General features: G+C 45.3%; 7 non-coding genes across 7 annotated transcripts; 3 read left to right on the top strand and 4 right to left on the bottom strand.

Annotated features, from left to right (window-relative positions):
• Nucleotides 1-4340: 4340 nt before the first annotated feature.
• Nucleotides 4341-4412, top strand: trnad-guc (transfer RNA aspartic acid (anticodon GUC)). Its single transcript has one exon. It is a non-coding gene; the product is annotated as a tRNA-Asp (tRNA).
• Nucleotides 4413-5235: 823 nt separating this feature from the next.
• Nucleotides 5236-5318, bottom strand: trnal-cag (transfer RNA leucine (anticodon CAG)). Its single transcript has one exon. It is a non-coding gene; the product is annotated as a tRNA-Leu (tRNA).
• A 1578-nt stretch (nt 5319-6896) lies between these two features.
• trnad-guc (transfer RNA aspartic acid (anticodon GUC)) lies at nt 6897-6968 on the top strand. The gene has a single exon. It is a non-coding gene; the product is annotated as a tRNA-Asp (tRNA).
• An 819-nt stretch (nt 6969-7787) lies between these two features.
• Nucleotides 7788-7870, bottom strand: trnal-aag (transfer RNA leucine (anticodon AAG)). Its single transcript has one exon. It is a non-coding gene; the product is annotated as a tRNA-Leu (tRNA).
• A 2705-nt stretch (nt 7871-10575) lies between these two features.
• On the top strand, nt 10576-10647 carry trnad-guc (transfer RNA aspartic acid (anticodon GUC)). The gene has a single exon. It is a non-coding gene; the product is annotated as a tRNA-Asp (tRNA).
• Nucleotides 10648-11466: 819 nt separating this feature from the next.
• trnal-aag (transfer RNA leucine (anticodon AAG)) lies at nt 11467-11549 on the bottom strand. Its single transcript has one exon. It is a non-coding gene; the product is annotated as a tRNA-Leu (tRNA).
• Nucleotides 11550-12151: 602 nt separating this feature from the next.
• On the bottom strand, nt 12152-12234 carry trnal-aag (transfer RNA leucine (anticodon AAG)). The gene has a single exon. It is a non-coding gene; the product is annotated as a tRNA-Leu (tRNA).
• Between the last annotated feature and the right edge of the window lie 549 nt (nt 12235-12783).

Here is a 12783-nt window from a genome sequence, read left to right as displayed (position 1 = left end):
TTTCCCTGGGTGGCATCCTGTGTGTTTCAACCATAAATCCTTGCTCTGATCCACATACTCCCTTGGATTCTGTTTGGGGTCCCATCTCATCTTTGGCATTACGGTGGCGTTAGGTAGTGGATATTTTTCTCTCATTGCTTTCCCTATTTCAGTGCTATGATGCGTGAAGGGGGTGTCATCTGTCATTCTGTTTGTATGAGCGATAGTCTCAATTTCTCTCATGTCCCCACCCGTCATGCATCGTCCTGCAATAGCTCTAAAGTCCCCTAATGCCAATTTCTGTCCTGCCGTCAGAGAATCCAATTTGCTGAGCCACAAATTTCCACCCTCGGCTACAGGTGGTAATTTCTCCACTATGGCCTGTATGTCCCCTATAGTAAATGGTCGGTACTGGTCACCTTGTCCTGGTACTGCTGTTAGTGGGTACATTGTGACCGGAAGGATTGTCCCACCACGTCGGCGCTGGCTAACTCTTCTGCCTATCGTATCTGTCAGTTCCTCTGCCACCTTCATTCCTTTCTCTACACTTCTCACCAGTCCGTCCCTTTTTTGACAGAGCTCTTCTATCTCTCTCCGACATAACTCATCTAGCTCTCTCTCTTTCCTGACGGCTGAATCTTCCTCCTCTTCCCTCCATGATCCTGCCAAGCTAAAACTTACTGGTACTTCTTGTCTTTCACCTTCCCACTATCCCTTTCCTTGAAAAGAAGCTGTCCCTGCTGCTTCTGCTTCCTCCTCACAATCTGAAATCTCACTTCCCCTCATGACCTGCCTCCGTGGCTGTGGTGTGACTTCTCGTTCTACCGTGGGCTGTGGAGCCTGTTCCCTTGCCCGTCTCTGCGAGAATGGGTCTGGGGGCGCCGAAAGGTTATCACCTGTGAAGGGGTTATAAGAAGATTTGGACGTCGTCCCTGTCCTTACTGAAGTCTCAGAGATTGATGCTGTAGGAGTGACTGCACCTGCTTCAGTCACACTGTCACTTACAAGTGTCTCTTCTGAGGCTCCAACCTGAAGTGTACCACTAGTCACATATAGTGTGGGATATAACCCTGGTGTCGGTGCAGCAGGCGGTGCATATGGAGGTGGGCATGTAGGAGTGTCAGGTGCAGTTACCATTTGTTTGCCTCCTGGTTTTCCTGCGTTCTCATGGAGATGTCTCACACTTTGCCAGAAGACCGCCAGCTCAGACCAGCCCCGTCGTCGCTCCTCCTGCTCTTTCGCCTCCTTTTTTAATTTCGAACGTTGCAGCACACCTGCCTTTTGTCCCTGCTCTGCCAGCTCTTCTTTCCTCACCTTACATTCTTTCTCCTTTTCCCACAACCAGGCCCCTAACGGACCGGGGTCTGACATTTTCTTGCCCTTATATCTCACCAATTGTTCCACTTGTCCCTTTATGTCGGCTAATTTCCTGTCCCTACCCTTTTTAGGTAACACTGCCCCTGCTGCTTTTAACGTATTCTCTAACTGCAGCTCGAGGGGCCTCCAGGCACCCGTACCTGGGCCCCATCCCCCATCATCTATTTCCCTGTCAAACTCTCCCTCCATTTTACTTCTCTTTTTCTAAATTCTGAGGCCAGCCGGTTTGTATGACGTACGTCCGAGCAACAGGCCTTGTAAGGTGATGATTTATTAACGGCCAGTCAGTTTGTATGGCATAACACCCGAGCAACTGACCCTTTTGACAAACCAAGCCACTTATGTTAGCACCGCTAGGTTTCGATGGCTCAGACAGATTACGTTATCACCGTTAGGTTTCCTCTGTCTGATTGTCGAGTTTGTCAAGACACCGTTTTATGTACCCATTCACCTTTAGACACCTCAGAATTTTATTTTTCCCACAGCCCGCTTCTCCTTATTTCTCTCAAACAAATACAAAACACACAAAGCACGTTAAAATCTTCACAAACTTTTTCAAAATGCACTTATAGAAAAATACCTCAGGAACCCTGTTCCTGTACTCTAGTATAGGGGACTCTAGCCCCAAACAGACTTCAAGAATTTATGAGGAGTATAACCTCAAGGGACTCTAACCCAACTCCGTAGAGTATACTACTTTAGGGGACTCTAACCCCAAACAGACTTCAAGAATTTATGAGGAGTATAACCTCAAGGGACTCTAACCCAACTCCGTAGAGTATACTACTTTAGGGGACTCTAACCCCAAACAGACTTCAAGAATTTATGAGGAGTATAACCTCAAGGGACTCTAACCCAACTCCGTAGAGTATACTACTTTAGGGGACTCTAACCCCAGGGACTCAAACCCAGTAGAATTCGGGGTGTCTTCACCTCCCCGGGACTCTAACCCAGCAGCCTCTCAGGCTTCCGGTTCCTCGTCAGGCAACCGGTGGGGTCCGCCACGACCAAAGACAGTCTGTTTTATCCTCTTTTATATTCACTTTTCTCTTATAGTTTCACGCAGTTATCGACATTAATTCTTATCGTCTTTTGCTGATTCAACCACCAGTTTCAGGACAGGACACGTTGTTTTAAAATATTCAATGTGCAGAGTTTGATAAAACAGGTTCTGCTTACCTCTGTGTTAACGTGCCGGCTCGTGTCCCGTCTCTGTCACCGTGAAGGAATCTTTTATCCGAATGAACTCCGTCCTCTCCTCACCACATCCCGGACGAGCCCCCAAAATTGTTGAGGTCAACCTGTACCTCTTTCCGAGTCCGTTGATGCAGTGAAGGAGGAAGACAGAGGAGACGATATAAGAATCAACACAGTTTTATTTGCGCAGTTTGCAAAGTGCGGAGAGCAGTTCAGTACAATGCATGCGAACAGCACAAAGTACGGAAAAGCTCTGTCGTTGTCTAGGGGTGTGATGTTATATAGACTTGAGTTCAGTCTCCACCTTATGAGATGTGTGTGCGTCAATATCTTATCTCTTCCTCTATGTGTGTGTGTGTGTGTACTGGTATAAGGCGTTACTTTCAGAAGACCGTTGTGGGTGCGGTCCTAGTTTTACAACCTGTTGTTCTCAGAGATATTTCCTTATCAGGGTGCTGTGCAAGCACAGAAATGAGCAAGCCAGTTATACAGGATATCACCTTATACAGCTATCCTCACTCACACAGTCTAAGCCTATAGCAGCTTGGGCAACATGGGATGTTTCAGGATTACCTGAGCCATCCCTAACTATAAGCTTTATCAAAAAGCATTTGGAAGCAAGAAATCTTCAGATGTAAAATGGCCGCAATAATCTTTAAACTAGACGATACAGTGCCAGTTTAGCAATACAACGTAGCATAGCCAAGCAAGGAGTGAACTTGGGTTGCCTTGCCAGTAAAAATAATTCTGGTAGAGAAGTTTGCAATGTCAGAAGTGGAATTTGAACCCCGCCTCCAAGGGAAACTGCGGTCTTAACGCAGCACCTTAAAGGCCAAGCGTCGTTGCCGTGATGGCTCGAGCGAGCGTTGTTGATGACTTCACGCTGTCGTTCCGACCATATATTGTGGCTGGAGTCGATGCGCCAGTCGTTGCAGTCTTTTCAGTCACAGAGGTGTCGCTGCTACGGGAAGGTTACCGCTAACAACTCCACAACGAGGAAAATGGAGAAGAAAACAAGAGCAGGAAGAGTAGCACTGTCATCAGTGATCAGCATTCTCACCTCTGCTTACATAATAGCTGATCAGCCTCCAGAAGTTGAAATTTCAATAGGCATGATGATGCCCATCTCACCTCCAAATTCCTGAGCATTCTCACCCATTACTTACATAATAGCTGAGACTGCAGAAGTTGAAATTTCAATAGGTGTGTTATCACCATTATAGTCTGATGTGGTACTTAGAATACTGTTTTGATATTCTCACCCATCTTAGGCCTAAATGTGAATAGCCCCCCTTCAAATAGCCTGATATGAATCCAGTTTGCTTCGGTCAAAAGCCCTGTCCTGTTGTCCTATGATACGGTACCGGGGGTTTGAAAAATCTGCATAAGGGTCCAAAGTAGAATCTATTTACAACTTATCAACACTGCAAAGGGAAAAAAAAAAGTCTAGCTTCTTCTGGAGCAAACATTCTACTTTTTATTGTTTTGATGATGCGGAGTGTCCTACATCTACCACAAGGCAGAATTTCTGGGTGTTGCCACCAAGATTCAAGCGTTTATTGTCATATATACAGTGCATGTTAGAAACACATTCCTGTACAATGAGATTCTTGTTGAGCCCTTTTCACCACTTGCATGCTGCAGATCATGCCTAGTTTCTTCTCAATTGCTTTGCGTGATTCAAAACATTCCTTTAAAAGGCACCTCAAATGGGACACAAAACTCTTATTTCGCTCATTGGCTACGGTAGTCTTTTCAAATGACGACTGTATCTGTCCCATCGAAATTCCTCGTTAGTATAATGGTCAGTATCTCCGCCTGTCACGCGGAAGATCGGGGTTCGATTCCCCGACGGGGAGAGCTAGGACTTCTATCACATGCCTCCCACCAAGTATAATCTAATTCACCCACCATCAGCCAAGTTCCCTCTTGCAAACAGTCACCTCCCTTACAAATCACTCAAGACCAGCAGCTCTTACACCAGCCTTCAATACATGCTGTCATCTCATATTCAACTATCTTACACTTGTTTGCTTTTATCAAAGCACTTTGGAAGGCATTTCACTTGGCACCACATGTATTGCCACCACGAGAAGCCTGGCCTGCAGGGACCTCTATCTTCCCCCTAACCTCTCCTTCATACCACTCTTCCATAAAGCTCACTTCCAAGTACCTTGTCCAACAACAGAAGACCTGTTGTTTCATTCTTGTCTTGTCCAAAGCCAACAAGGACTTCCCCCTAACCTCTCCTTCATACCACTCTTCCATAAAGCTCACTTCCAAGTACTTTGTCCAACAACAGAAATCCTGTGGTTTCATTCTTGTCTTGTCCAAAGCCAACAATGACTTTGCATACCAGGGACGATCTGTCGAGGTCTTTTGTCACGACCAGTGTTTTGTTTTCAGACGATTTTTCCACAAAAATGACTGAAAAACAGGAGGTTTTACGGTGGTGTTGAGTACATGCCAAAATGTTAATATGTAACAATAACTTGAGTTGTGGACAAAGGATTCTCATGCACAAAGCCCCTTCCCTGCGATTCAGAGCGGTCATAAGACTTCAGAGTAACATGACGGCACAAAGAATGTTGCTGTAAACTAGATGATATAGCGCTAGCCAAGCAAGGAGTGAAGTTGGGTTGCCTTTGCCAGTGAAAACCATTCTCTCGGAGAAGGTTGCTTTGTCAGAAGTGGGATTTGAACCCACGCCTCCAGGGGAGACTGCGACCTGAACGCAGCGCCTTAGACCGCTCGGCCATCCTGACCGCAAAAAAAAGACTTGCACTTATTGTCGGCGGGCCCAGGGATCATTGGAGTGAATATGTGGGTCTACGTGGTGTTCATGGGTCTTGGCTGTTGTTTAAGTTGTTTAATAACCACAATAATGTCACGTGTACATAAAATCATTTGAGAAATTAAACAGGGGGAAAAAGAGAGCAAAGTGAGGAAAGGTGTGACAGATGAGGTCCCCCAGCAGTCTAAGCCTATAGCAGCTTGGGCAACATGGGATGTTTCAGGATTACCTGAGCCATCCCTAACTATAAGCTTTATCAAAAAGCATTTGGAAGCAAGAACTCTTCATATGTAAAACGGCTGCAACAATCTTTAAATTAGACGACACAGTGCCAGAATAGCAATACAACATAGCATAGCCAAGCAAGGAGTGAAGTTTGGTTATCTTGCCAGTGAAAATCATTCTGTTGGAGAAGTTTGCATTGTCAGAAGTGGAATTTGAACCCCGCCTCCAAGGGAAACTGCGGTCTTAACGCAGCACTTTAAAGGCCAAGCGTCGTTGCCGTCATGGCTCGAGCGAGCGGTGTTGATGACTTCACGTGGTCGTCCCGACCATATATTGTGGCTGGAGTCAATGCGACAGTCGTTGCAGTCTTTTCAGTCACAGAGGTGTCGCTGCTACGGGAAGGTTACCACTAATAACTCCACAACGAGTAAAATGGAGAAGAAAACAATGCCCCTGTCAAGAGCAGGAAGAGTAGCACTGTCATCAATGATCAGCATTCTCACCTCTGCTTACATAATAGCTGATGAGCCTCCAGAATTTGGAATTTCAAGAGGCATGATGATGCCCATCTCACCTCCAAATTCCTAAGCATTCTCACCTCTACTTACATAATAGCTGATCAGCCTCCAGAAGTTGAAATTTCAATAGGCATGATGATGCCCATCTCACCTCCAAATTCCTGAGCATTCTCACCTATTACTTACATAATAGCTGAGACTGCAGAAGTTGAAATTTCAATAGGTGTGTTATCACCATTATAGTCTGATGTGGTACTTAGAATACTGTTTTGATATTCTCACCCATCTTAGGCCTAAATGTGAATAGCCCCCCTTCAAATGGCCTGATATGAATCCAGTTTGCTTCGGTCAAAAGCCCTGTCCTGTTGTCCTATGATACGGTACCGGGGGTTTGAAAAATCTGCATAAGGGTCCAAAGTAGAATCTATTTACAACCTATCAACACTGCAAAGGGAAAAAAAAAGTCTAGCTTCTTCTGGAGCAAACATTCTACTTTTTATTGTTTTGATGATGCGGAGTGTCCTACATCTACCACAAGGCAGAATTTCTGGGTGTTGCCACCAAGATTCAAGCGTTTATTGTCATATATACAGTGCATGTTAGAAACACATTCCTGTACAATGAGATTCTTGTTGAGCCCTTTTCACCACTTGCATGCTGCAGATCATGCCTAGTTTCTTCTCAATTGCTTTGCGTGATTCAAAACATTCCTTTAAAAGGCACCTCAAATGAGACACAAAACTCTTATTTTGCTCCTTGGCTACTGTAGTCTTTTCAAATGACGACTGTATCTGTGCTATCGAAATTCCTCGTTAGTATAATGGTCAGTATCTCCGCCTGTCACGCGGAAGATCGGGGTTCGATTCCCCGACGGGGAGAGCTAGGACTTTTATCACATGCCTCCCACCAAGTATAATCTAATTCACCCACCATCAGCCAAGTTCCCTCTTGCAAACAGTCACCTCCCTTACAAATCACTCAAGACCAGCAGCTCTTACACCAGCCTTCAATACATGCTGTCATCTCATATTCAACTATCTTACACTTGTTTGCTTTTATCAAAGCACTTTGGAAGGCATTTCACTTGGCACCAAATGTATTGCCACCACGAGAAGCCTGGCCTGCAGGGACTATCTTCCCCCTAACCTCTCCTTCATACCACTCTTCCATAAAGCTCACTTCCAAGTACCTTGTCCAACAACAGAAAACCGGTTGTTTCATTCTTGTCTTGTCCAAAGCCAACAAGGACTTCCCCCTAACCTCTCCTTCATACCACTCTTCCATAAAGCTCACTTCCAAGTACTTTGTCCAACAACAGAAATCCTGTGGTTTCATTCTTGTCTTGTCCAAAGCCAACAATGACTTTGCATACCAGGGACGATCTGTCGAGGTCTTTTGTCACGACCAGTGTTTTGTTTTCAGACGATTTTTCCACAAAAATGACAGAAAAACAGGAGGTTTTACGGTGGTGTTGAGTACATGCCAAAATGTTAATATGTAACAATAACTTGAGTTGTGGACAAAGGATTCTCATGCACCAAGCCCCTTCCCTGCGATTCAGAGCGGTCCTAAGACATCAGAGTAACATGACGGCACAAAGAATGTTGCTGTAAACTAGATGATATAGCGCTAGCCACACATGGAATAAATGTGGTTTGCCTTGCCAGTGAAAACCATTCTCCAGGAGAAGTGTGAAATGTCAGAAGTGGGATTTGAACCCACGCCTCCAGGGGAGACTGCGACCTTAACGCAGCGCCTTAGACCGCTCGGCCATCCTGACCATAAAAGGAATTCTTGCACAATAGTGTCGGCGGGCCCAGGGATCATTCGAGTGAATATGTGGATCTGCATGGTGTTCAAGTGTATTGGCTGTTGTTTAAGAGGACTCCTGAGGCAAACAAATAGTAGGCATAGCATTTGTTTGTTTAATAACCACAATAATGTCACGTGTACATAAAATCATTTGAGAAATTAAACAGGGGGAAAAAGAGAGCAAAGTGAGGAAAGGTGTGACAGATGAGGTCCCCCAGCAGTCTAAGCCTATAGCAGCTTGGGCAACATGGGATGTTTCAGGATTACCTGAGCCATCCCTAACTATAAGCTTTATCAAAAAGCATTTGGAATCAAGAACTCTTCAGATGTAAAACGGCTGCAACAATGTTTAAACTAGACGACACAGTGCCAGAATAGCAATACAACATAGCATAGCCAAGCAAGGAGTGAAGTTTGGTTGCCTTGCCATTGAAAATCATTCTCTTGGAGAAGGTTGCTTTGTCAGAAGTGGGATTTGAACCCACGCCTCCAGGGGGGAAGGAGTGTCGGCGGGCCCAGGGATTTTCGAGTGACTATGTGGATCTGCATGGTGTTCAAGTGTATTGGCTGTTGTTTAAGAGGACTCCTGAGGCAATCAAATAGTAGGCATAGCATTTGGAAGCAAGAACTCTTCAGATGTAAAACGGCTGCAACAATGTTTAAACTGGACGACACAGTGCCAGAATAGCAATACAACATAGCATAGCCAAGCAAGGAGTGAAGTTTGGTTGCCTTGCCATTGAAAATCATTCTCTTGGAGAAGGTTGCTTTGTCAGAAGTGGGATTTGAACCCACGCCTCCAGGGGGGGAGGAGTGTCGGCGGGCCCAGGGATTTTCGAGTGACTATGTGGGTCTACGTGCTGTTCAAGTGTATTGGCTGTTGTTTAAGAGGACTCCTGAGGCAAACAAATAGTAGGCATAGCATTTGGAAGCAAGAACTCTTCAGATGTAAAACGGCTGCAACAATCTTTAAACTGGACGACACAGTGCCAGAATAGCAATACAACATAGCCAAGCAAGGAGTGAAGTTGGGTTGCCTTGCCAGTGAAAACAACTCTCTTGGAGAAGGTTGCTTTGTCAGAAGTGGGATTTGAACCCACGCCTCCAGGGGGAGAGGAGTGTCGGCGGGCCCAGGGATCATTCGAGTGACTATGTGGGTCTACGTGCTGTTCATGTGTCTTGGCTGTTGTTTAAGTTGTTTAATAATCACAATAATGTCACGTGTACATAAAATCATTTGAGAAATTAAACAGGGGGAAAAAGAGAGCAAAGTGAGGACAGGTGTGACAAATGAGGTCCCCCAGCAGTCTAAGCCTATAGCAGCTTGGGCAACATGGGATGTTTCAGGATTACCTGAGCCATCCCTAACTATAAGCTTTATCAAAAAGCATTTGGAAGCAAGAACTCTTCAGATGTAAAACGGCCGCAATAATCTTTAAACTAGACGACACAGTGCCAGAATAGCAATACAACGTAGCATAGCCAAGCAAGGAGTGAACTTGGGTTGCCTTGCCAGTGAAAATCATTCTGTTGGAGAAGTTTGTATTGTCAGAAGTGGAATTTGAACCCCGCCTCCAAGGGAAACTGCGGTCTTAACGCAGCACTATAAAGGCCAAGCGTCGTTGCCGTGATTTCTCGAGCGAGCGGTGATGATGACTTCACGCTGTCGTCCCGACCATATATTGTGGCTGGAGTCGATGCGCCAGTCGTTGCAGTCTTTTCAGTCACAGAGGTGTCGCTGCTACGGGAAGGTTACCGCTAACGACTCCACAACGAGGAAAATGGAGAAGAAAACAATGCCCCCGTCAAGAGCAGGAAGAGTAACACTGTCATCAATGATCAGCATTCTCACCTCTGCTTACATAATAGCTGATGAGCCTCCAGAATTTGAAATTTCAAGAGGCATGATGATGCCCATCTCACCTCCAAATTCCTAAGCATTCTCACCTCTACTTACATAATAGCTGATCAGCCTCCAGAAGTTGAAATTTCAATAGGCATGATGATGCCCATCTCACCTCCAAATTCCTGAGCATTCTCACCTATTACTTACATAATAGCTGAGACTGCAGAAGTTGAAATTTCAATAGGTGTGTTATCACCATTATAGTCTGATGTGGTACTTAGAATACTGTTTTGATATTCTCACCCATCTTAGGCCTAAATGTGAATAGCCCCCCTTCAAATAGCCTGATATGAATCCAGTTTGCTTCGGTCAAAAGCCCTGTCCTGTTGTCCTATGATACGGTACCGAGGGTTTGAAAAATCTGCATAAGGGTCCAAAGTAGAATCTATTTACAACCTATCAACACTGCAAAGGGAAAAAAAAAGTCTAGCTTCTTCTGGAGCAAACATTCTACTTTTTATTGTTTTGATGATGCGGAGTGTCCTACATCTACCACAAGGCAGAATTTCTGGGTGTTGCCACCAAGATTCAAGCGTTTATTGTCATTTATACAGTGCATGTTAGAAACACATTCCTGTACAATGAGATTCTTGTTGAGCCCTTTTCACCACTTGCATGCTGCAGATCATGCCTAGTTTCTTCTCAATTGCTTTGCGTGATTCAAAACATTCCTTTAAAAGGCACCTCAAATGGGACACAAAACTCTTATTTCGCTCCTTGGCTACTGTAGTCTTTTCAAATGACGACTGTATCTGTGCTATCGAAATTCCTCGTTAGTATAATGGTCAGTATCTCCGCCTGTCACGCGGAAGATCGGGGTTCGATTCCCCGACGGGGAGAGCTAGGACTTTTATCGCATGCCTCCCACCAAGTATAATCTAATTCACCCACCATCAGCCAAGTTCCCTCTTGCAAACAGTCACCTCCCTTACAAATCACTCAAGACCAGCAGCTCTTACACCAGCCTTCAATACATGCTGTCATCTCATATTCAACTATCTTACACTTGTTTGCTTTTATCAAAGCACTTTGGAAGGCATTTCACTTGGCACCAAATGTATTGCCACCACGAGAAGCCTGGCCTGCAGGGACTATCTTCCCCCTAACCTCTCCTTCATACCACTCTTCCATAAAGCTCACTTCCAAGTACCTTGTCCAACAACAGAAAACCGGTTGTTTCATTCTTGTCTTGTCCAAAGCCAACAAGGACTTCCCCCTAACCTCTCCTTCATACCACTCTTCCATAAAGCTCACTTCCAAGTACTTTGTCCAACAACAGAAATCCTGTGGTTTCATTCTTGTCTTGTCCAAAGCCAACAATGACTTTGCATACCAGGGACGATCTGTCGAGGTCTTTTGTCACGACCAGTGTTTTGTTTTCAGACGATTTTTCCTCAAAAATGACAGAAAAACAGGAGGTTTTACGGTGGTGTTGAGTACATGCCAAAATGTTAGTATGTAACAATAACTTGAGTTGTGGACAAAGGATTCTCATGCACCAAGCCCCTTCCCTGCGATTCAGAGCGGTCCTAAGACATCAGAGTAACATGACGGCAAAAAGAATGTTGCTGTAAACTAGATGATATAGCGCTAGCCACGTATGGAGTAAATGTGGTTTGCCTTGCCAGTGAAAACCATTCTCCAGGAGAAGTGTGAAATGTCAGAAGTGGGATTTGAACCCACGCCACCAGGGGAGACTGCGACCTTAACGCAGCACCTTAGACCGCTCGGCCATCCTGACCATAAAAGGAATTCTTGCACAATAGTGTCGGCGGGCCCAGGGATCATTCGAGTGAATATGTGGATCTGCATGGTGTTCAAGTGTATTGGCTGTTGTTTAAGAGGACTCCTGAGGCAAACAAATAGTAGGCATAGCATTTGGAAGCAAGAACTCTTCAGATGTAAAACGGCTGCAACAATCTTTAAACTGGACGACACAGTGCCAGAATAGCAATACAACATAGCATAGCCAAGCAAGGAGTGAAGTTTGGTTGCCTTGCCATTGAAAATCCTTCTCTTGGAGAAGGTTGCTTTGTCAGAAGTGGGATTTGAACCCACGCCTCCAGGGGGGGAGGAGTGTCGGCGGGCCCAGGGATTTTCGAGTGACTATGTGGGTCTACGTGCTGTTCAAGTGTGTTGGCTGTTGTTTAAGAGGACTCCTGAGGCAAACAAATATTAGGCATAGCATTTGGAAGCAAGAACTCTTCAGATGTAAAACGGCTGCAACAATCTTTAAACTGGACGACACAGTGCCAGAATAGCAATACAACATAGCATAGCCAAGCAAGGAGTGAAGTTGGGTTGCCTTGCCAGTGAAAACCATTCTCCAGGAGAAGTGTGAAATGTCAGAAGTGGGATTTGAACTCTCGCCTCCAGGGGAGACTGCGACCTTAACGCAGCGCCTTAGACCGCTCGGCCATCCTGACCATAAAAGGAATTCTTGCACAATAGTGTCGGCGGGCCCAAGGATCATTCGAGTGACTATGTGGGTCTACGTGCTGTTCAAGTGTATTGGCTGTTGTTTAAGAGGACTCCTGAGGCAAACAAATAGTAGGCATAGCATTTGGAAGCAAGAACTCTTCAGATGTAAAACGGCTGCAACAATGTTTAAACTGGACGACACAGTGCCAGAATAGCAATACAACATAGCATAGCCAAGCAAGGAGTGAAGTTGGGTTGCCTTGCCAGTGAAAACCATTGTCTTGGAGAAGGTTGCTTTGTCAGAAGTGGGATTTGAACCCACGCCTCCAGGGGGGGGGGGGGGGTGTCGGCGGGCCCAGGGATCATTCGAGTGACTATGTGGGTCTACGTGCTGTTCATGTGTCTTGGCTGTTGTTTAAGTTGTTTAATAACCACAATAATGTCACGTGTACATAAAATAAATTGAGAAATTAAAAAGGGGGAAAAAGAGAGCAAAGTGAGGAAAGGTGTGACAGATGAGGTCCCCCAGCAGTCCAAGCCTATAGCAGCTTGGG

This window comes from Leuresthes tenuis, unplaced genomic scaffold, assembly GCF_036924035.1.
Source record: "Leuresthes tenuis unplaced genomic scaffold, fLeuTen1.0.hap1 SCAF_9, whole genome shotgun sequence".
Taxonomy (NCBI): Eukaryota; Metazoa; Chordata; class Actinopteri; order Atheriniformes; family Atherinopsidae; genus Leuresthes; species Leuresthes tenuis.
This window is presented reverse-complemented; position numbering and strand designations above follow the sequence as displayed.